This window comes from Mauremys reevesii, linkage group 15 (assembly GCF_016161935.1).
Source record: "Mauremys reevesii isolate NIE-2019 linkage group 15, ASM1616193v1, whole genome shotgun sequence".
In the NCBI taxonomy this organism is placed as follows: Eukaryota; Metazoa; Chordata; order Testudines; family Geoemydidae; genus Mauremys; species Mauremys reevesii.
Genome location: NC_052637.1, coordinates 28,285,209 through 28,310,000, shown reverse-complemented (window position 1 = coordinate 28,310,000; position 24,792 = coordinate 28,285,209). Strand labels below are relative to the sequence as shown.

Genomic DNA, 24,792 nt, shown 5'->3' with positions numbered 1-24,792 from the left:
TGGGCCATTCGCTCTAGCTGGTTCCAGGTATAGCCCATTTTTTTGATATCAACCTGAAGGTCGCGTCGCCAGGTATTTCTTGGGCGGCCTCTTTTCTGCTTGTCTTGGGGGTTCCACTGCAGTGCCTGTCTGGTGATGTTGGTTGGCTGCTTGCGTAGTGTATGTCCTATCCAGCCCCACCTTCTCCTTCTAATTTCTTCCTCTGCTGGGAGTTGATGGGTCCTCTCCAAGAGGTGGATGTTACTGATGGTGTCTGGCCAGCGGATCTGGAGAATCCTTCTGAGGCAGCTATTAATGAAGGTCTGGATCTTCCTGGTGGTTGTTTTGGTTGTCCTCCAGGTTTCAGCTCCATACAGTAGGACTGATTTCACGTTGGAGTTGAACAGTCGAATCTTTATTGCCAAAGACAGCTCTCTGGAGCTCCAGATATTCTTGAGCTGTAAGAAGGCTGCTCTTGCCTTACCAATCCTTACTTTGATGTCTGCGTCTGTGCCACCCTGCTGGTCGATGATGCTACCTAGGTAGATGAAGGACTGCACTTCTTCCAGGGGGCTTCCATTCAGTGTGACTGGGTCGTTGCTGATGGAATTGATCCTAAGGATCTTGGTCTTGTCCTTGTGGATGTTGAGGCCAACCTGTGATGACGTGGCTGCCACTACGTTGGTCTTCTCTTGCATCTGCTGTTTACTGTGCGAAAGGAGTGCAAGGTCGTCGGCAAAGTCCAGGTCATCAAGCTGGGTCCACAATGACCATTGGATTCCATTCCTACGCTTGTAAGTGGATGTCTTCATAATCCAATCGATGACGAGAAGAAAGAGAAGTGGTGACAACAAGCATCCTTGTCTGACTCCGGTTCGCACCTGGAAGCTGTTTGTGAGCTGCCCTCCGTGGATCACTCTACAGTGTATGCCGTCGTATGAATTCTTGATCAGGTTGACCACCTTTGCTGGGATGCCATAGTGCCGAAGGAGCTTCCAGAGGGTCTCTCGATCCACGCTATCGAATGCTTTCTCATAGTCAACAAAGTTGATGTACAACGAGGAGTTCCACTCCATAGACTGCTCGACTATGATGCGGAGCGTTGCTATCTGGTCCGTGCATGATCTGTTCTGCCGGAAACCTGCCTGTTCATCTCGTAGCTGTGGATCGACGGCATCCTTCATTCTCTCTAAGAGGACTCGGTTGAAGACCTTCCCTGGCACCGACAGGAGTGTGATTCCTCTATAGTTGGCACAGTTGCTGAGGTCTCCTTTCTTGGGGATTTTGATGAGATATCCCTCTTTCCAGTCAGCCGGAATCACTTCTTCTTCCCATATCTTCTCAAAGAGCAGGTACAGCATTTCCACTGAAGCATCCAGGTCTGCTTTCAGGGCCTCTGCTGGGATATCGTCAGGTCCAGCCGCCTTCCTGTTCTTCATCATGGTGATGGCTTTTCTGATCTCGTCTCTGGTTGGTTTATCGCAATTGATTGGGAGGTCCTCGTTGGCTGGGTCGATGTCTGGTGGATTTGGTGGTGCTGGTCTGTTCAGGAGTTCCTCAAAGTGCTCCGCCCATCTGTTCATCTGTAGTTCTATTCCTGTTATAGACTTTCCCTGCTTGTCTTTAACGGGACGTTCTGGCTTGCTGAACTTTCCAGACAGTCGCTTGGTAGTATCGTACAGCTGTTTCATGTTACCGCTGTATGCTGCCTGCTCTGCTTCTGCTGCCAGTCCATCCACATAATCTCTCTTGTCCTTCCTAATATTCCTCTTCACTGCTCTGTGGGCTTCAGCATACTCTTTTTGAGCTTTGGCCTTTGCTGCTCTAGTCCTGCTGTTGTTGACTGCTGCCTTCTTCTTCTTTCTGTCTTCTATCTTTGTCAAGGACTCTGCTGTGATCCATTCTTTCTGCTGGTGTTTCTTAATTCCAAGCACTTCCTGGCATGCTGACCTAAGTGTGTCTCTCACTTTCTGCCATCTGTTGAGTACACTGTCTTCCTCTTCCTCAGACCGATCCTGTAGTACTGAAAACTTATTCTTCAGCGTCAATCCAAAATCTTCCTTGGTCTTATGGTCCTTCAGAAGGTTGACGTTGTACTTCGCTCTTCTGTCTGACGTGTCTATCCAGTTCTTCTTCAGCTGCAGCTTCAATCTGGCCACCACTAAGTGATGGTCGGACGCCACGTCTGCTCCTCTTCTAACTCTAACGTCCTGCAAGGATCTTCTGAACTTCTTGCTAATGCAGACATGGTCGATCTGGTTTTCTGTTATGCCTGCTGGCGATACCCAGGTACTCTTGTGGATCCGCTTGTGAGGAAAGATGCTGCCTCCTATGACCAGGTTGTTAAGTGCACACAGATCCACAAATCTCTCTCCATTCTCACTCATCTCTCCCAGAGCGTGGGTCCCCATGACTTGTTCGTATCCTGTGTTATCAGGTCCAATTTTGGCATTAAAGTCTCCCATAAGGATGGTAATGTCTTTGTCTGGGAGAGTCTCTAATATTTTCTGGAGTCTGTTGTAAAAGTAGTCTTTGTCCTCCTCTTCACTGTCATTGGTTGGAGCGTAGCACTGAACAACATTCATCTTAATCCTCTTCATTTTAGTTCTGAAGGATGCTGTGATGATCCTAGGACCATGTGCCTCCCAACCAATCAGTGCTCTCTGTGCCTGTTTGGACATCATGAAGCCTACTCCCTGTGTGTGGGGTGCGTCGCTCTCTTCATGTCCTGAATACAGCAACAGCTCTCCTGTCAACAGTCGTCTCTGTCCAGCTTGCGTCCATCTTGTCTCGCTAATGCCTAGTAGGGTCAGGTTGTTGCTCCTCATCTCTGCTGCAACCTGCGCCGTCTTTCCTGACTCGTACATGGTCCTCACATTCCATGTGCCGATGGTAATCCTCCTGGTTGTAAGAAGGGTGATCGGCTTAGTGGCTTCCTCGCGGCTTTCACCACCGAGCGTCATGCATCTTCGAGTTGAAGACCCTTCTTTTTCTAGGCTAAAAGTCTCTGTTAACTCTATTGTTGGCGTTTCTGTAGCAAGCTGATTTTTACAGGGTGGAGTTGCTAGCCCCACGCCCAACCCTCCTCCTTTACCCTGACTTGGGACAGGCAGATGGCCCCAAAGGACCTCTCTGGTGGAGTTTCCTTATTTAGCACTCCCCCAATTTTTGTGTCATCTGTAAACTTTATCAGTCATGATTTTGTTTTCTGCCAGATCACTGATAAAAATGTTAAATAGCATAGGACTAAGAACTGATCCTTGTGGGACCCCACTAGAAACACACTAGCTTGATGATGATTCCCTATTCACACTTACTTTTTGAGATCTATCAGTTAGCCAGCTTTTACTCAATTTAATGTGTGCCATGATGCTGGAACGGGATGACAGGGAATGGATCACCGGATAATTGCCCTGTTCTGTTCATTCCCTTTGAATCATGTGGCATTGGCCACTGCCAGAAGACAGGATACTGGGCTAGATGGACTATTGGTCTGACCCAGTATGGCCATTCTTATGTTCTTATGTTAATTTAATATTCTACTTTTTTAATCAGAAAGTCATGTGGTACCCAGTCAAATGCCTTAAAGAGGTCTAAGTATATTACAGCAACACCATTACCTTTGTCAACCAAATATGTAATTTCACCCAAAAAAAAGCAAGTTAATTTGACAGGATCTAGTTTCCATAAACCCATGTGGATTGGCATGTATTACCATATATACTTGTTCATAAGCCGAATTTTTTTTAGTAAAAAAGGGAAGCATCAGAGAAGGGGGTCAGCTTATGAACGGGTATAGAGAGGGAGAGGTGGGACACAGCCCCTCCCCCCAACAGAGGGGGCAAGGAGAGGCAACACAGCCAGCAGAGCCAGAAGGGAAGAGGCGGGGCCAGAGTCTCTCCGCTTCTGCCCAGGCTGCTGTCCCCCCAGCCTCCAAAGCAGCTGCAGCTCTGGGGCTGGTAGGCTGCGGCCGTGCCACCCAGCCTGGCCTGCCGGAGCAGGCTGCAGCCGCGCTGCCCACCCCTCCCGCTGGAGCTCGGCCATCCCCACCAGAGCAGGCAGTGGCTGCGTCGCCCAGCCTGCCGGAGCAGCTCTGGCCAGGCCAGAGACATCCTCCCCTGGCCTGCCCTAGCTAAGGTGGGAAGGGATGGGATGGGGAGAGTCTGGGGGTCCCAGGCTAGGGCCGGGGTCATGTGGGGAATGGTCACAGGGGTTACTACCCTGACCCCCAGCTTCTCCCTCCCACCCCAAATTTCCCTACCGGTTGCTGTCCCGGCCCGTCAGGGTAAGCCGCTGGCAGGCCGGGACACTTTCTTTACTTAGGTTTACCTCTGTGCCTGCGGACACTCGAGATAAACAAACTGTCTCAGCCCACCAGTGGCTTATCCTGATGGCCCGGGAGCCAAAGTTTGCCTGAATTATAGGGTTGGCTTATGAATGGGTCATAAAAAAATTTCCATTTTTACTTATCCATCTTGGGTGGGGAGGGGTTGGCTTATAAATGAACCAGCTTATGAGCGAGTATATACGGTATATTACCCTCCTTTAATTCTTTATTGAGTCCCATATTAACCACTCCATTATCTTGCCCAAGATTGATGTCAGACTGACAGACCTATAATTACCTGGATCATCCTAGGCACCATGTAGGACCACAATATGGGCTTCCCACAAACCCCAGCATCAGAGAGGTTCCTGGAGCAGTGCTGTAGTACATGCTTCTGTGGCCATTCTAGCTTGCACTGCAAGCCACAGGCAACCTCCAGGGTTTGATCTAAGTTACACTGGGGGCCCTTTTGGCCCCCACAGGAGCCAGAATTAAGAGTTTGCCAAGTTAACTTAAAGCCACCTTTGTCCCCCGTATCCTTGTGCTACACCTCTAGGAAGCACAGCACAGAATTTCAGCTATATAGTTAATGCTGAGCTAGAATGGCCAGTTTAAGGGCCTTCTCCTACTCCCACTGAAGTCAATGACATAAATCTCTGAGGTCTATAGGTAGGTTACTGCAGCAGAAATGTACCTTTGGGGCTAAAGCTTCTTGTGTTTGACCTCAGGTTATAAATTAATTTTTAGGGAAAAGTCTAAAACTGCGTTCAGCATTAATACTTTGAAATCAGAGGAATACTGAATACTTTGAAGTCAGAGGAAGCGTCAATTCAGCTTAGAAACTGTTCTGCCACTGTGAGGCATGGTGTCCCTGGCCAAATTTCAGCTCCCTCTTTTATGCGCCCTGCTGTATGCTTTTCTAGCCGGCTACCAGCCTCTATTCTAGCCATAGCTGCATAAATACAGGGGTCGATCCTGCAAAACATAGTATCCATAGTGAAAATGAGAAATCCCACTGACGTCTATGGCAGTGGTCTCCAAAATGGCATGCGCAAGATGATCCATTGCAGGGCGTGGTGGGAGGTACGCTGCCAGAGGAAAATGGCGGTGCGGCAGGAGTGCTGCCCGGGGAGGGGAAAGGCTGCTAGAGGAGGGAGGGAATGAGCGAATGGGGAAGCTGCCCCCCCGTCCAGGCAGGGCCACCTGGAACGCAGGGGCTTTAGGAGCTGCAGGGCCTGGGCTAAGGGGGCCCCAGGGCCCTGGCCTGCAGCTCTAAAGCCCCTTTCAGAATGTGGCCCTGAGTTCTCCGTCCCGTGGAGGAGCAAGGGCAGCCACGCAGCCAAAGGCCAGTAAGAAGCAGCGCTTCCCCCTTCAAAGCCAGCCGGAGAGAAGCGGCACTTTTAAGGGGAAAGCGCCACTTCTCTCCGGCTGCTGGCTGCGCGGCTGCCCCTGCTCCTCCTGAGTCCTCCAGCCTGTGCTCACAGGGCTGCATTTCTGAAAGGGGCTTTAGAGCTGCAGGCAAGAGCCCCGGGGCCCTGCAGCCCCTAAAGCCCCTGCATTCCAGGTGGCCCTCGCTGGGGCGGGTGTGGGGGAGCTCCCAGAATCGTGGCCATGGGAGCGATGCTGTGCTGTGCAGAGCCACCTGCACGCCCCCGGGATCAAACAGGAGCTACCCCAGGTAAGTGCTCTGCACCTCCTGCCTGCCCCAGCCCTGAACCTCCTCCCATACCCTCACCGAGTGCCCTTCCGCACCCTAGCTCTCTCCCAGACCCCGCACCCCACCCTAAGCACCCTCCCACACTCTAACCCTAATCCAGACCTTTGAATCGCTGTATCACAAAGTGTTAAACCAAGATTTTCAGAAATAATGACGCATATTCAATCACATTGCTCTCACTAAAAAAAATACTATTAATATTTTTTTGTGAGAGCAAAAAGGTTTTTTGCACGGTTAATTTTTTATTTTATTATTTTAAAAATATTGTTTTTCATCTTTATCTCATCCTTTTTTAATTTCTATTTTTGTGTGTTTTATAATGTACATAATATACTAGTACAGTAGGCAGGAGGGTCCCACAGGCTGGAGTTTGCCCACCTCTGCCCCATGCCCTGCTCTCAGTGCTGCTCCATGCTGCCTCCCCCGGGATGTTTCATGGGGGTGCAGGGTGGCCCTTACTTCACCCCGCTTCCAGCCCTTGAAATTCGGGGGTTGTCCAGGGGGCGGGGGGTGTCTGCCCCTGGGGCTGCCCCCCAGGCTCCCTCCGCCTCCCCCAATCCCCACCGCCATCATTCTCCCGTTCTCATTGGCCGCCCCCCTCCTGAGGCTCCGCCCAGCCAGGCTCGGCCCCACGTCCAGTCCAATGAGACGCCCCCTCACCGCAGCTTCCCGCCTACGGGCTGGGCCCCGCGCCGGGGTTGGCTGTTGCCGCGGGGTCACGTGTCCCCCTGGGCCCAAGGTAACTTTGGCACCGCCCAGCAGGGGCTGGAGCTGTTGCTGGCCGTTTCAGGCGGCTGGGAGGACCGCAACTCCCGCGGGCCGCTCTTGGTTAACGCTCTTGGACAACTTCCTCAGCAGCACCCGTCTAGCCGCTGGCTCCGCCTTCTCTATGGGGCTTCCGCGCCTGGGCCTTTCGTTTGCGGCCGCGCGAGCGCAAGGCGCGGACGTGTCCGGATCTTGCTTCGCCTCGCTGGCGGTGGGGCCTGGAGCCCCCGGCCTCCTTCTCCCCGGGGCCGCCAGGAGTGCGGGCGGGGCTGGGTGTATGTGCGGAGGGTGAATAGTGGGGGCTAGTGAGGGAGGTGGCAGGGTGTAGTGGGGGCCAGCGAGCGGGTTTGGGGTGTATGTGGGAGGGTGAATAATGGGGGCCAGCGAGCGAGGTTGCTGGTGTATGTGGGCAGGGTAAATAATGGGGGCCAGAAAGGGAGGTTGGGGGGTGTAGTGTGGGCAGAGGGGGATTGGAGTGTAATGTAGGGAGGGTGAATAGTGGGACTAGTGAGGGGGTTTGGGTGTAGTGGGGGAAGCAAGGGGGATGGGGTGAATGTATGTGGGGAGGGTTAGCAATGGAGGCCAGCCAAGGGGTGGGGTGTATGTGGGGAGGGTGAATTGTGGAGAAGGGGGTTGGGGGTGTAGTGGAGGCAGAGAGGGGGAATTGGAGGAAATGCACATGGGGAGGGATAGCTCAGAGGTTTGAGTAAATTGGCCTGCTAAACCCAGGGTTGTGAGCTCAGTCCTTGAGGGGGCCACTTAGGGATCTGGGGCAAAAATCAGTACATGGTCCTGCTAGTGAAGGCAGGGGGCTGGACTTGATGAACTTTTGGGGTTCCTTCCAGTTCTATGAGATAGGTATATCTCCATATATTTATGTGATATGAGGGTCACCAAGAGGAATGGGAGTAGGAAGCAGGGACACTTTATTCTAAGTCTAGGCTCCGGATCTCACTGAGCCACCGGCCCCCTGTATAACACAGTTCCTGTTGATAGTGTATGTTGGCCCTTAGCTCTCTTTCAGGGGTTTAGGTGGTGTATAGCATCAGTGGATGCCCTAGTGCCCGCAGCATGGTGGTTTTTGTAGCACAGATGGAATGAGGCATTTTGGTAAGTGGAGTGGAGACAAAGGCTGACTTGCCCTCACAGGCAATGAGAGAGGTTTATTGTCTACTTACTGTGACTGACTCTTTCTCTCTGCTATTCTGGTTTTGCTCTCTGATCGTGTGTCTGAATTTCTTGCCAGGATTTACCTCTCCATTGCCTAAATGAAGGAACAATTTCCACCTCCATCTTGAATTGTACTGGGGCTAAGGTGCATCAAATCCATTTCTGGCGGCTCAACTTATATAAGGTAACTTTTTAACCATTTAATTAAAGTTTGACTTAGGATTGGCTGTTCCTTCCTTGGCAAGAGGCAATTGTACAGAAGCACAGGAGTTTAGCAGGCTTTGTAGAAAGCACAGGGTCTGGGAAAAGGCTGCTGTGTGGCTGGGCCCTTGGTGACACAGCCTTGTACCAGCCAGCCTGATCTCTTGCCCTAGAATAATCCTACGCAGACACCTTTCTGGAGTTTGCTCTGTGCAGTAGCAGGTGTGAACATTCTTGCAGCATTTTGATGGTCATGTATGATACTGCATACAAAATCTTTCCAGTGTAAGTCAAGGAAAAATGTATGGTTTACATCAGGGGTGGGCAGACTACGGCCAGGGGGCCACATCCAGCCCTTCAGATGTTTTAATCCAGCCCTGAAGCTCCAGCCGAAGAGCAGGGTCTGGAGCTTGCCCCATTCCAGCCAGGGAGCGGGGTCAGGGGCTTGCCCCATTCCATGTGTGCCGTGGCTCTGCATGGCTCCCAGAAGCAGCGGCATGTCAGCCCTCTGGCTCCTACACATAGGGACAGCCGGGGGGTTCTGTATGCTCCCCTTGCCCCAAGTGCCACCCTCGCAGCTCCCATTGGCTAGGAACTGCGGCCAACGGGAGCTGCGAGGGTGGCACCTGCGGACCAGGCAGCATGCAGAGGCACCTGGCTGTGCCACCACATAGGAGCTGGAGCGGGGACATGCCACTGCTTCCGTGAGCTGCTTGAGGTAAGCGCCACCCGGAATCTGCAGCCCTGACCCCCCTCTCATGCCCCAACCCTGATCCCCCTCCTGCCCTCCGAACCTCTTGGTTCCAGCCTGGAGCCCCCTCCCACACCCTGAACTCCCCATTTCTGGTTCTACCCCAGAGCCCGCACCCCAACCCCCAATTTCATGAACATTTATGTCCTGCTGTACAATTTCCATACCCAGATGTGGTCCTTGGGCCAAAAAGTTTGCCCATTTCTGGTTTACATAGTTACAGTTCTTCTTTATTCAGTATTAATCTCTGTTCTGAATTTTAAAACTCTCAGAGCTGAAAGAGACATTGCCTGACAAACAAGCTCTATAGGTTTAATAATCAAACTTAATTTTTATAGATCACATTTTTCATTTTCTTTAACGCTGCTGATTTCCAGTACCAAGAGAAATCTGTGGATTTAGATTCTCCCACATAGAATTCAATCCCTGGCTATCTTAAATTTAAGATTTAATTAAAAAAAAAAAAAAAAGTGTTTTGCCTTCTGATTATATCCCTGTGTGGTGCCATCTTAACTGGATCTGAAGACAATAGACACGGGTGCTCTGAACTGGCCCCATATGTCTCAATAATAATGCAGGAGCCTGATGATTTACCACGGTTTGTGTGGAAGTTTATACTTTCCCCTGTTAGTCATTCCGTTAGTGCAGTGTTTCCAGAATACTTCTAGCCTGACCTATGCTGACTCTGTAACAGCGTTAGTATGAACCATATTTTAAAAGTGCAGCTTGCATTGTTCCTTTGCCAGTATAAATAGAACCTAACTCCCTTTCCTTCTACTCCATTATAGCCAGCATAATAAGCAGAACAGTGGCTTTTTGAAAGCCAATAATATGGTTAACCCTGTACAGTACCTAGACAAAAACATGGTCCCTGCTTCAACAGGTGGGAGGGGGGGTGCTTATAAGCAGACAGACAACATCCCAGTTTACTGAATGAGGCCTGAATTCAAATATTTTTTAAAAAACTCAATTAGTAGCTCTGTTGGGTCATCACTGAAGGTTTCGTGAAAGAAGTGTGCTTTAAGGAGGGATTTGAATAGTCGGAGTGGCTGTTGAGGGCCCAAGTGTGGAGGATTGTCTTTGGCATGAGAACTGCACACTTTGAAAGAGAGAGCCAGAAAAGGGGGCTAATGAGACACTGCTTCTCAGAAGCTGTTAGAGGACATGACCCTAGATAGTGAATGTTCCTCCTTGACACCAGAAGGCCAAATGGGAGGCCTTTGTTCTCCTGGTTTAACATCTCAAAGTTCTCCCTGAATCCTGGGTAAGGTTAATGTAAAACATTCACTATTGCAACTGGCTAGCAGAAGGAAAACCCAGTAGAATGCTTCCTGCTTTTCTAGACCAGTTGTACTCTCATTCGTGAGAGTTAAAGTTCCAGCTAACCACCTACCCTCCCGTTAACTGATGTGCACTTGAGACTGCTCTTTAGCCACATAGTGGCACAACCAAGAAGATGGAAAGCTTGTCCACACTCAAAAGTTAATGCAGATGAAGATAGAATGTGAACCTAAAGCGCAGTCGTCATTCCTGACCAGCTGCATGTGTGAACAGTCTTATTCCAGAACAAGAGTCCCTTGCTTCTCTTTAGTTTAACCACTGTGAATTAAGCTAAACGGGAACAAGGCATTCCTGTTCCAGAATGAGTGTCCACACATGGAACTGACCAGGGATAACTCTGTGTAGATACACCTTATAGTAAACAACACAAGTGCAGAAAACATGTAACAAATTAACAGGTCACTGTGGATTTGGTGAACATAGGTGCCAATAGTTAGGCTTGTCAGTACTCCCCTAAAGGAAATTCCTGCTGCTTTCTCAAGGCTTAATAGCCACTAGACGCTTAGTTCCCCTTGAGGGTGGTGGTAGAAACCCAGCAGAGTCTGGGTTGGGAAGCAAGATTGAGTGTTCCTTAATCATTCTAGGCTATCAGTTTGACCGTGTTGGTTGGTTGGTCGGTCGGTCACTGGCTGACACAACCTTTGTATTTGTTGGAGCCTTGGTGGCTGAGAGGTGTCTCATTACATTGACTAAAACAGGCCTTTGGGCCCTTTTGAACAGTCAGTTGCTGCAACAACTGGCCCATCACATGTTAATAAAATAGTAGTTCTCCCCCAATAGAAGGTGGCATTAATTAGAGGCAACCATTTTGTTGAAGTAGGAGGAGAATTGGGGACCACTAGTTTCTCCAAGTGAAGAAGTGGCAGGTGGCCTCTTGGCAGTGCTGTAGCAAGGAGAAATACCTTCCCTTTCCAGGCAAAGCATTAAATCATGAATCTTTAGGAACTGGGACACCTCAAAACCAGTGTTAAGACTGAATGATTAGTGGTCTTTTTTCATCATCATGTAATATTGATAATCATAATGTAATTTATCTGGCACTTGGCACAAATCAAGTAATGTATACAGAGTACATCCAAAAAGGCAAGTAAATGGGTACTCTTCCAGATTGCAATAAAATAAAATTGATATACTGCAAAGTAACTGCTATCTTAAATAATGGGCACTTGTCATATTTTCCTAAAATAAATCAAGAAAGCAGCTGGCTTAATCTGTCCACTTTTTCACTGAGATTCATAGCAAAGTTTCAGCAAATACTACAGAATCTCTCTGGCTATCTGTCCCTCTTTTCTTTTTCTTTTAAATAACCTGGGGGTTTGGGGAGTCTGGTATTAATCAGACAATGTACAACCAGGTATAACTTTAATGTTCTAAACAAATACTATATCTCCTGTTGTGACTATAATAGTGATGAGACCTGACACATCCATCTGACACAACAGTCCAGTAGAGACCAGGAGAAAAGTGTTATCACTCAAATAACTTCTTAATCAATGTGTCACCAGGCATGTGTATTGCAGTTCTGAATAGCTGAAGCACAGTAGGATTTTCAAAAGTGCCTAAATTATCTAGGAGCACAAATCCCACCCTAATCTGCATGTGAGGCTCTAGTGCCCTCAGCTTCATCTCTAGTAAGTCTGCAACTACGTTCTAGTTAAAACTTAAATGATACTCCTAAAATATAGAAACATCTAGCTGCAAAATGTCTTTTGACTCTCTTAAATGTACTGTGATTAATTTATGACACTGTCCCTGACTAACAGCTAAACTCTCTCTTGTCTAGGTGCTCCATGGTATAAAGATAAAACTCTGCTGATTAGAAACTGGATGATCATTCTACACTGCCTCCTGGGTAACTATTTATTTAGATGTAACTAAAAGTATCTATCCAGAACTTTAGTTGCAAGCACTGGAATTAAACATATACATTAGGGCTAATAAAGTGAAATATTATAGGCTTCCAGTTGACCAGGAGAGGGCAATGTAATGGAATCTCAGCAGTTAGTGAACTCTTCACTTGCCTGCTATTATATGGATTAACATGCTCTGTTCAGTTTTCTTGCTCTAAAAGCCTCTTTCCTTTGATCTGGCAAATGCTGCTCTTCCCTGGTGTACAAACCAACATGCTTCTGTTCTGTTTACTTGTACAGAAAAGCATATATCAAGCAACCTGAGTCCTGAATAAAGCAGATCTGTTTATCACTAAGAGCAATAAAAAATGCATTTACAATCAAAGATACACTTCCAACATTTGATAAGGGTATATTCAGTGCATTGCATTGTGGGAAGGTTTGGATTCTGAACTCACGGAAGACCTCATAAGTTTGGGCATACTCTTCATTTCCAAAGTGAAGTTACAACTGGTTAAATATTTTAAAGGATACTAGGCAAGATAAAGTACTACATAAGAAACAAGTGTTATAAGACATTTTTCCCTCCACCCAGCATACAGTGTAGTACAACTGCTTATAAAAGTTGTTGTTTAGTGGCTGCTGTTGAGAGGTTTGTTTTGTAGCTTTTTCTTCCTTGCAAGCCAAAGTAATTAGTTAACTTGGAGACCAACATGTATAAAAATATTTAAGTCAGAAACTTTAAAATAACAAGCCTGTGAGCATACACAGCAGCAGGGTAGAGGAAGGCATTTGGTAAGGAGAGTGCTGTCACTTTTAGATTCTTAGTGTAGCTTGATATAAAATTTCTCCATCTGTTAATGTAAAATCTCACTTGCCAGTTACTAGCATAAGAGTTTTTAACATGAATAAAATTCTTGCCGGTCCGTATGTTAGGCAGTTTAGTATATACAAGGTTAGTATTGTGTATTGTGCCTGAATAGCTCACCTGGTCAACATCCAGAAATTCTCTTCAACCAAAGTAGTGGAGGGGTGCATTTGTACCTTTGCCTTGAAATTGCCTGAGTTCAGCCATACTTTGGCACTCATCTAGGCTAGCCGTCATCTTGAGCCACGCATTCTGTATTTGTGGCAGGTAGGCTGAGAGTTACTAGGCCACCTTTGTTTACGGAGTGGTAAACTAATGGGCCGTTTTGGTGCGGGAAGTACTTGCTTGCAGAATTGGAGCTCTTTTGTAAATGCAGTCAACTGCTCATCAGACCTTTATCTCCTGTGAAACGCGCTCCATTTGCACTTGTCCAAAGAGCAGGCCCCCCTCTTTTAAATCCTGCATCAATATCTTTCACAACGGAACTTCAGAGCATCTGCACATAAGACCTTCAGTGCATTTTGCATCCGCTTCATTAAGCAATCACAGTGACTTGAAAATGTCACCCTAAGCTGAATGTACTTTCTAAGAGTGCTTAGCTGCTCATATTGCCCTCTGCACAGCTCTGACCTATCTGTATGTGAAGCCTTTTGAACTGTGTTCTTGTGCTCATCTGTGTGTCCTGATTATTTCTTTCCAGAGGATTTGACTGGAAGATTTCACCATAATAAAGGAGCAGGATGCCATCACTTCAGCGTGACTATTCCTGTATGTAGTCTTCTAACTTGTAGAATGTGGCTTTGCCTAAACACATGAATAAAACCTAACTTTCAAAAAAGATTACTGTAACTCTCGTTAAATTCCTGCCATACAATATGCACAAGCTAAAAGAGGTCCTTAGCTCTGCAAGTTTCTTCTGCACTTTTGGCAATGCTAACTTTTGGGAAGTGGTGTACTCATGGCAAATGGGACACTTCCTAGCTCTGATGTGGTGCTTTGAGGATTTGTAAAAGTAATTCAAACCTTGCTGTCCTTGAAGAATACTTCAAGAATTTGAGAATATATTCTTGATGTGGCACTTCTCATCTTCTCCACTAGAGTGTGCAAAGGTATGTTAAATGGCTGAATTACAATTGAACAGAGCAGATCCAGAGACTTTTAATGAGAAAACATGCAATGGGGCGAGAGCTGGGTTGGGAGTACTTTCCGGTTTAGGAATTCTCTATTATCTCAATTGGCTGTTGTCCAGGATGGATGTAGATTATGTAAGGGGCCAGCTGTACTGAAAATGAAATCCACATGACAATACATTGCTGCATGTTGTGCATTTACAAGTTAGTATTAAGCAGACAGTGTAGGAAGAGGGTCTGTTGTACACATTTATTGAGGGAGAAACACCCAATAGTGCCTGCGGAATGTACTAATTTTAATTTACACTGCTGTGTAAAATGTGTGGCAACAAGGAGACTTACCTTATAGTGAGGGAAATAGTACTAGCTACATGCTGCCTATTTAGTAGGCTATCACATTTGGTCTGGAGCGAGAGCCCATCCTTCACACGTGGCATGGTAACTCGGTCTAAGGCCTTGTCTATGCTAGAGAACTGCTGTGGTGCAAGTCTCAACAATGCAGTGACTCCACGCTAGCCAGTCTGTTCTGGGTATATTCAGTGCATTGCATTGCTGCATAGCACTCCCTGCAAGTGCTGTTAATTGTTGTTCTTGGGGTGGGTATCATTGGCTATCTCCTTGGAACAATTGCAGTGTGGTATACTGTATATTTGCATCTGTTCTGTGCTTCCATTTCCAACTTTTCAAATGGCTCTGTCCTGCTCAAGGATCTATGCACCATTTGTGAGGGGAAGGGGCTACACCATAACACTTGCAGATGCTATAATGGAGGATCACTCAATGGACTATCCAGAGGATTAGATGGTATTACGATGAGCAACTTGGGTGTTGCAACTTGAGGGGAAAAAGGAGGCTGATCATTTTGAATTGATTTCTTCTCTTTGGATCATACCCTATTGTGTGTGGTTTGTTGCTGAACTAACTGTTCTCTTGTCTTCCCCTCTTGATCTACAGATGGGAGTGGTATGGGTTGGAATGAAGATGTCCTTCCAGGCCTATTGATAGTGCCCAGTCAATTCTCTAATCTAATGCAGTGGGCCCTAGGCATTATTTGGTCCTGGGTTGGGGACAACACAAATGAGTGATGGACATTGTAGCAAGGGACACTGGGATTGCACTTGGAGAGCCAATTGCACTTGTGCAGCTGTCACACTAGCATATCCTGTCTATAGTGGCATTGTATTGGAAGTCACTGTGTCTCTGCACCACCTATTTAGCTTTGCCCATAGCAAGGGCCATGACAGTAAAGATGTGAACGTCTGCAACAATGCATACGTAGGGCCATGCCAAATAAACAGCCATGAAAAATGCATCACGGACCGTGAAATCTGGTCTTTTGCGTGCTTTTACCCTATACTATACAGACTTCACGGGGGAGACCAGCATTTCTCAAATTGGGGGTCCTGACCGGAGTTGCAGGGGAGTTGCCAGATTATTTTAGGAGGGGTCACAGTATTGCCACCCTTACTTTTGCACTTCCTTCAGAGCTGGGCAGCTGGCCAATAGCCGCCGCCCTCCGGCCGCCCAGCTCTGAAGGCAGCGCCTTGCCAGCAGCAGCACAGAAGTAAAAATGGCAATACCATGCCATGCCACCCTTACTTCTGCACTGCTGTCTTCAGAGCTGGGCAGTAGGAGAATGGTGGCTGCTGTCTGAGGGCCCAGCTCTGCAGGCAGCAGTGTAAAAGTAAGGGTGGCAATGCCATCCTTGCTCCTGTGCTGCTGCTAGTGGCGGCTCTGCCTTCTGAGCTGGACCCCCGGCCAGCAGCCACCGCTCTCCAGCTGCCCAGCTCTAAAGGCAGAGCTGCCACCAGCAACAGCGCAGAAGTAAGGGTAGTAGTACTGCAACCCCCCTTACAAAAACCTTGAGACCAGCCCACAACTCCTTTTTGGGTCAGGATCCCTACAATCACAATACTGTGAAATTTCAGATTTAAATAGCTGAAATCATTAAATCTATGATTTTTTTTAAGCTCCTAGGACCATGAAATTGACTAAAATGGGCTGTGAATTTGTTGGGCCCTTTGCAGAAGTATTTGCGTAAAACAAGCATTCTGGAGGGGATCACAGTGCCAAAATTCTCTACCTTAAACAACACTTAAGGGACTATTTTTGCCGCACTCTGCCAGTTCATGCTGGCCAGTCTTGTAACTGGAATAAACCTGGGGGGTGGGGGGTGGGAGTGATGCTACTGTGCTTCATGCCATGCTAACTCAAATGTGTTGCCACTCTGTTATGACACAGATGGCTAACTCTGAGTTATTTTTAACATTGTACCACTTGGTGAACTTGAAGATTAACATGTTTGTTCCATTGTTCAGTTATACTGTAACTTCTCACTGCTCCCTACCTGCAGCAGGGGCAGGCTAATGCTTGTACTAAGTGTGTGGCTGCTTAGTGGCCCTTGCTTCAGTCTCATTCTGTCAGCATTTTCCTTTCCCCAGCAACAGCCTCTTGTCAGCACCCAGCTGCTTCAAGAGATCAGCTGGAGCCCGCAATGAAAAGTGCCCTGAACCCCAATCTTGTGCTGCTATAGAAACCCACTATCTCCACACTAATCTCAACCCACCTTGTAGCTACTGGCTAGGGACCCACACTTGGCGTTGCATAGTCTGCAAAATCTAGAGCTGACTCTGGTTTGGAGCTTGTATTCAGGTGGCTCTGAGTTGAACCTTACTTAAGTCATTTTCCATTGACAGTGGTGTATTTACTCCTCAGTTAGATCATGCAAGTTCTTGCTTGGGACAGGTGGGCCATGCAGAGCCTCACTGAAATCAGTGGGACATTACGTGGCAGCAGGATCTGCCCATATGGATCAAGTTGCAGGTTCAGGGCCTTAGGCCTACTCAGTTTGTCTGTAAGGAATCAGGAATGGGTTCTTGTGGATTTTATTCAAAGGAAAAAAATTACTTCCTTCTGAATGATACTTGGCTTCTAGGCAAGGAATATTAACATCTTACAAGATCAAAATTCAAATTTTCCTACCAGGCCTTTGCATAAATCATTGGTAGCTGTTGTTGTGTGCACTTAACAGATCGTGCTCTTGCACAAGTATCTTACAAGGGATACTCGCTATCTTGTAATGGTCATACTGGTGTACTTGCCAAGAGTGGACGTGACTTGCCCAGGCTGTTCTCTCAACAATTCCGCTGTCAATACAATGCAGTGTCTGAATTACAGAACTTAGTTATACTAGATGTGTTGCTGTAGTAACAGCCCATTTTGCCTATAATGTAGGGGTTCTCAAACTGGGGGTCGGGACCCCTCAGGGGGCCGTGACGTTATTACATGGGGGGTCGTGAGCTGTCAACCTCCACCTCAAACCCTGCGTTGCCTCCAGCATTTATAATGGTGGTAAATATATAAAAAGTGTTTTTAATTTATATGGGGGGGTCGCACTCGGAGGCTTGCTATGTGAAAGGGGTCACCAGTACAAAAGTTTGAGAGCCACTGCTATAATGGATATCTTCAGGAGACTGCACTTCCATGCAATCAATGTGCAGAGGCCTGTTTTTATGTACTGATGTAAAATTGCAGGAACTGGATTAGTGATTGTAAACATCCTTAATTCTAAGAAAGCAGAACTGACTTGTGAAAAATGGGTCAGTTGTTTATTTGGGGCTGTGTAATTTGCAGAACATATTTAAGTATCTAACTTGTTTACCAGCAGAAGTGATCATTGCATGTTGTGGAACTGACTTGTGTCTGTTTGAAGTAGAGAATGGTGCTAACTCTAACTTTTCTCCTCTCTCCCTGCTTCAGCCATATAATAGGCTTCACTCTTTCATGGTCTGCTGTGTGTAGGGATATACCCAGATTTGCTGATCAATTACCCACTTTATTTTCATCTAACTGGTAGCTGCTGAGGGCCTTTTAAATCACAGATTACATTTTATTGCAAAGACTAAGAGGGTATCCAAACACGCAAGCCACTCAGTGTTGGTATTAGAGATGTGTATTTTATTCTTAAACTATTCTGCTGGGCAATCTCATACAATTAACACAAAGTAAATGCATTAATCCATCACATAATTCTCTTCCCAGACGAGCTCTAAGCACTTCATCTGTAAGCACTCCCTTTGGCTGTGGTTCTCCTTACTGACTTTTTAGCTGAAGGGAAGCCTGTTTGCAAATGTCACTTGGAATAAAAGCCTGTGGTAAATCGAGTGACTATATCTATTCCTCCTCCCTTCACTTCCCCCAGCCATGCAGTTCAAAGAAAGTTGGCACCAGACTGGCACTTGGGAGATCAGGGTTCTGTTCCTAGCCCTGCAGTTGACTTGCTGTGTGATCCTATGAGGGTCACGGAGGGTATGCCTTCACGGCTCAGTAGGGTTTCTCTAGGTCTTGCAAGGCCATGTCCAGTGGTTCTTGTGCAGTAAACTGAGCAACAATGTGAATGGTGGGAGAATGCGTGTGTCCTTCTGAGCACATATGGGGAATAGTGAGAAGACATTAGAGGACTGTCCGCAGTCAAATGATTTAGTCTGCATCCTTGCTGCAAGGTGGATGGGTTACCAGCACAAGTGGAATCCATGCTCCAACCCGCATCTCCAGCCAGGCCAGCTTGAAAGCACCACATAACTTGGGTGAGAGGGCTTTGTGTGTGGATGGGGGGAGTGGAGCAACATCCACATAAGAACCTGAGCTAGCTTCAGTGAAGACATACCCCTAACCTCAGTGCCTGATTTTTCCCATCTGCACAGTGAGAATGAGGGGCTTTCCCATGTTTATAGAGTGCTTGGAGAACTACAGGAGAGTAGTGATCCTGTGCTGTATAAGCTAGCCTCACATACACCAGGATAAGCAAGCGTTAGCTTCTGTGGGTCTCTTTGATGTGGCAGATTGGAAATTCTAGAGCTCCAATTTTGAAAAAGTTTTGTACTGAATAACTAAAATGCTCACTAGAGTCAGTACAGCCCTTGGGCTTATTCTAACATTCTGTTTATTTTATATTGGCCAGAGCTGCCTTGTCCTGGGTTAGAAATAAACTTCCGTTGGCAGTTCTTGCAGTAGCAGCCTGGGAACAAGAAATGTCCTATCCTCTATAGTGATTATTATTTGGAGAGGCTGGGCAGAGGGAGGATCGACCCTGATCAACCACGAGCACTCAGAAGCCTGCTCCAAGGTCGGGATAGGTCACACAGCACCTGTCAGACTCCTCCGTTTTGCCTTGAGACAGTTTAAATATGAAAGTCTTAGACAGAAAAGGAAACCTCAGGGTGAATCTAGACACAGCCTCTCTTGAGCACTGGCTTCAAAAACAAATTCCTCCCCTATTCTCAACAAAGGTCCTGGCTGCCAGAGGGGTTACTTTGTGTGGCTCTAAGCTGCGCTAAAGCCAGCATAGCTGGCTCCTGGAAGATGCCCTTGATGGAAAAGAATCCTTAGCTGCTGTGAAGAAACAGTGCAACTACTCCCATGCCAAGCCCCTCTGTGTACCTGGGGGAAAGGAGGACAGGGCTGGTACTTCTTGGGGCAATTGGCCACATGACTTAGAGCAAGCCATGGGTTGTTAATTCTGGCAGGGAACCAGCCCATTGCACAGCTGGACCAGGATCATGAGAATGTGAAGACAGGGCCTTCTCCATTGCCCACTGCAGATAAGTCTCTTTCCTTACCCCTAGCTGAGCTGTACATGCATCGGCTGCAGCTGTGGATTGGGACTAGGGTGTCCGCTAAGGTAGCTTTTTGTTCCTTTCTCCCAGTGTCCCTGGTTTGGCATGCAGTTAAATTCCCCAGGTTACATGCGGAATGGCTTGGAGCTAAGATTCTTTGGGAGGGAAAAAAGAGGGACTGTTTTAAAAGTTGTCTGAAAGCAGGCAGCTGATCCTGATGTGGTCTAATGCAGTCACTCCCAACCTCTTTGGATTGGCTGCTGCTTTTCCCCCTCCATCCCTGGCTCCCCTTGCGCCACATCTCATTGTGGCTGTCACCATGGCTCCTTATTTCTGTCCACTTGCTCCCCCTTTTTTTTTCCCCCATTTGCTATTCTTAGGCTACGTCTACACTACCCGCCGCCGGGCGGGCGGTAGCTTTTTCAGGGATCGATATATCCGCGCCTCATCTCTAGACGTATATATTGATCCCCTTCTCGCTTCGTCGACGAACTCCACCACCACGACGGCGGTGGTGGCGTCACATGTGGAGAGATCCCGCATCCCCCCCGCCTCGCGGGACGGATAAGTGATATATAGTATATACTTATCTTTTACTTATTCATTCACATTATTCACGCGTATGTATCTATATCTTATTTTTGTATTTCCCCCTTACTCTCCTCCTCCTGCCCCCAATCCACATTTGGATCTTGGCATGCCATGCCTGCTGCCACTGTTGTTTAGATTTCCTTTCTAACCTGTATAATTATAAGCTATATAGTCTGCCTGTATTATGTAAATTAACCTTTCACATCCTAGGACTAAATTCACCCCTCAGAGACCAGCAGAAATCTTCCATTAGGTTTAGTGCAAGTCAAATGCTTTTCAGTGGGAGAACTCTGCCTGTCATTCACAGGTGGTTCTGTCGCATTTACTGTGTCTGAGTGGGGTGCTTAAAGCTTCTATAAATCACTGTTATGGACATGCTCCATCTCTTTTTCTGCAGTGCCAGTCATCTACCGGGTCAACACTCAGCCACTTTGGTGGTTCTTCATACTGAAGTAAAACACTATGGTTAAAATACAACTAATTGTTTAAAGGAGTCTCCTTATAACCCCAAGTTCTGTGTACTTTGATAAGGCGAGCTGTGTACTTGTTTATTCAGTTTGAAGCAAGATGTTCCTTCCTGAGTGGGCAAGAATAGTTTGTCTCATTAGTACATGAGTCTCCAGAGCGATGAGTTATCTGTTTGGACTAATTCCACGGCTGACTGAGAGCCCAAGAGGAAGTGTGCTTTGTTAGAGAAAGGGCCTCTCTTGTGAGAAGGAATGTTATTCTTTGGCAGGTTATGGTCCCACTTACGTTTGCAAAGATCTTTGGGGAATACAGGCTTTCAGTTTGTCCTGAAAGTAGCAAAGGCAATGTGTTCATAGGTCATGTATTTATAAATGCGGATTCAGGTCCTGACTTCCAATCACTCCATTTCTTGACCACCAAATGGACAGAACTAGTTCTAATCAATCATACGTAGGGGGAATGTGCATTGACAGCATTTTTGTCCTGTTTATCTAATCGTAGGCTGACACACACACAGCTCTCTCTATTCATAAATGTAACATACACAGCCTTCTATTTTGGTCCATGCGCACTTGCCAGTGCTCTCAGTGCTATTTCAGTCTTGTGGCCGCTCACACCTCTGCTAATCGTCGTTGAGTTTCTGTAGCACTGTTTTAGTTTGGTGTCCTTGCACAGCACTGTTCACAATTTTGACTTCTGCCCTTTTGCCATTCTAGTCATAGGGATCCCTGGAACAGGGTATGTTAATCATGCACTAGGACTTTGGGTAGGAGACTAGAATCAGGTTATCAAACTTATTTTCTTTTGAAATCTAAGATAGGATTTGAACCCAGAACACTAAACATGACCATGTTAACCCATTTAGTGCCCATCCCCTCCACTTAGCCTCCTGTCCAGATAGCTGATAAACAGCTAGAGTAGTGGTTGTCTTCTCTAGGAGAAGAGGTGTGTTCTTAACTCAAGGTAAACTCCTAGTAAAGACAAGACAGTTTGTAGCTTTCATGTGAGTTAGCGCGTCCGGTTAAAAGACCAAGCTCCCCCTGTGGGCTTTAACTTGATCTGCCAAGTTTTGTGAGAACTACAAACTGCCTTGCTTTCACTAGGGTATTAATGGGAGTTAGCTAACTCAAGAAAATCCCCCTTTTTCCTAGTGAAGACAGGCCATCACTAGCTTTGTCTTCACTGCCAAAAAATTGTCTACAGCAGCATAGCTAATGCAGTTTTTATCATGAGGAAACCAGACAGAATCAACTATGGGAAGAGGTATAGTGCTGACCTTGCCTAGCTACCTCATGCTAAAAACTACAGGTGCCTTAACTCCACTAGGATTTTATAGTGGGACAGCAAACACATGTAGTTGTCTCATTATAACCACCCCCCCCCATGTGTGCACACACCTATTTTTGAAGTGAAGACAAAACTCTTGTCATTGCAAAGATGCCCAGTTAGGGATAATACTGCTAAGTAAGAGCTACTGGCAGTATCCTTTATACACACATGATGATTTCAGGAAACACTCCCTTGTCTGAGCAGCAACGGATTCCTCTTGCTACTCAGATGACCTAGCGCAGGGGTCAGCAACCTTTTCAGAAGTGGTGGGCCAAGTCCAGGGGTGAAAGTAACTTAAAGGACTTACCGGTATGCTGGAGTCCTGAGCGGGGGCGTGGCCTCAACCGGAAGAGGCAGGGCCTTTCAAGATTTAAAGGCCCTGGGGCTCCAGCTGTGGCTGGGAGCCCCAGGGCCTTTAAATCACCCCAGACCTACCAGCGGGAGCCGTTTAAGTCACTGCGGGAGCCCTGCCGCTGCTACCTCGGGGCAGCAGGGCTCGGGCGGGGATTTAAAGGGCCCAGTGCACCTGCCACTGTGGGGAGCCCCAGGCCCTTTAAAGCACCACCGGAGAAGCCAGTCCAGTCCGACACGCCGTACCGGATCATACTGACTTCCTTTCACCTCTGGCCCAGTCTTCATTTATTCGCTCTAATTTTAATGTTTTTAAGAAGGTCTCTTTCTATAAGTCTATAATACAGAACTAAACTATTGTTGTATGTAAAGTAAATAAGGTTTTTAAAATGTTTAAGAAGCTTCATTTAAAATTAAAGTAAAATGCAGAGCTCAGCCAGGACCCGGGCAGTGTGAGTGTCACTGAAAATCAGCTCGCATGCCGCCTTCGGCACACATGCCATAGGTTGCCTACCCTTGACCTAACGCGTGCTATCACATTCATGTTATGATAATGCTAATTAAGTACAAGGATTGGCATTTCAAAGGTAAACCTCCAAATGGAATTTACAACTCGGCAGTCAAGTCCACTTGGACAGCACAGTAGCTTGTTCCTTTTAAAAGGGACATGAGTTTGTCAAATACTGACATTCAACTCATGCAAGAGGAGCACAGACTGTCGTAATGAACCTGTGGCTAAATCTGTCCAATCAAATTTCCCACCCCCACCCCTTTAGAAAAAAGTTATTCTAGAGAATTAGAATCCTAGTGCAGAGCTCATGTATGGTGAAAGCATTTATCCATTGTTACTAGGGTGACCAGAGGCCCTGTTTTTAAAGGGACAGTCCTGTATTTAAGCCCTGCTGCAGGTGTCCCAACTTTTTCTTAAAAATCGACAAAAATTGTCCCGTAATTTGTCTGTTTTCCCCCCCGCCCACCAAAGTCAGTACTTGCAGGTCCTGCTGCTGGCCAGATCCCTGCTTGCCAGCCGCCCACCATTTCTTTTTAACAGGGGCTCAGTCAATGTCATGTTAATTTGAACCTCTGTAGTACATAGTTCTGATTGATTGCCACTGAACTCACTTGAATATGAGTAATTTTACCAGGTGTCCCATATTCAACATAAGGAAATATGTAACAATTAGGGACACCTGCAGGAGGGTTTAAATACAGGACTGTCCCTTTAAAAACAGGGCCTCTGGTCACCCTAGTAACAATGGATAAATGCTTTCACCACACACGAGCTCTGCTTACACACAGAAAGATGGCTTGGGTGTGATAAGGCCCCACATAAATTGTTAAACCAAAGAAGCCAAGTTCCTCTCCTTTCAGGCTACAGCAAGCTAACCAGTGTTTGCTAAGTGGAAAAGGACAAAAATGAATCCTGGAGAAGGGGAGACTTTCAGGCTTCTTAGAGGATTCTGCAGACAACCCAGAGCTCTGTCACAGAGCTAACTTTGAGAGCCGAATTTCCAGCTCAGCTTTTTCATGTATTGCAAGGTCTATTTACTACTTCAGCTGTGAGAGAATACAAATGCTGTGGTGGGAAATCTTAGATATTTGGTGAAATCTTGGGCCCACTGAAGATGATAACTTCCACTGACTTCAGTGTGACCAGGATTTCACCCCTTATGTCTGTCTTGTATTGCTGGGTTATTGTATTGCACAGTATTCTTGCCAGCAAATTAAAAAAGTATGCATTGGATGATTAGACTATAAGGTGGATAGAAAGCTGGCTAGATTGTTGGGCTCAATGGGTAGTGATCAAAGGTTTGATGTCTAGTTGGCAGCCGGTATCAAGCGGAGTGCGCCAGGGGTCGGTCTTGGGGCCAGTTTTGTTCATCCAGATAATTGATAAAGATGCTGAGGGTGCAATTAATCCCATCAACAAGTGTACAGATGACACTAAACTGGGGGCAGAGGTAGATACGCTGGAGGGTAGGGATAGGGTCCAGAGTGACCTAGACAAATTGGAGGATTGGGCCAAAAGAAATCTGAGGTTCAACAAGGACAAGTGCAGAGTTCTGCACTTGGGAAGGAAGAATCCCATGCACCGCTACAGGCTGGGGACTGACTGGCTAAGCAGCAGTTCTGCAGAAAAGGACCTGGGGATTACAGTGGACTAGAAGCTGGATATGAGTCAGCAGTGTGCCCTTGTTGCCAAGAAGGCCAACGACATATTGGTCTGCATTCGTAGGAGCATTGCCAGCAGATCAAGGGAAGTGATTATTCCCTTCTATTTGGCACCAGTGAGGCCACACCTGGAGTATTGCATCCAGTTTTGCCACCCCCCCACAGAA

At 47.0% G+C, this 24,792-nt stretch overlaps 1 long non-coding RNA gene and 1 other non-coding gene across 2 annotated transcripts; both read left to right on the top strand.

Moving 5' to 3' along the window:
* Positions 1-7,544: 7,544 nt before the first annotated feature.
* LOC120382845 lies at positions 7,545-13,807 on the top strand. The gene is made up of 4 exons (XR_005588254.1): positions 7,545-7,898; positions 8,035-8,142; positions 12,035-12,103; positions 13,670-13,807. It is a non-coding gene; the product is annotated as an uncharacterized LOC120382845 (long non-coding RNA).
* On the top strand, positions 8,253-8,434 carry LOC120384105. Its single transcript, XR_005588640.1, has one exon.
* Positions 13,808-24,792: the final 10,985 nt, after the last annotated feature.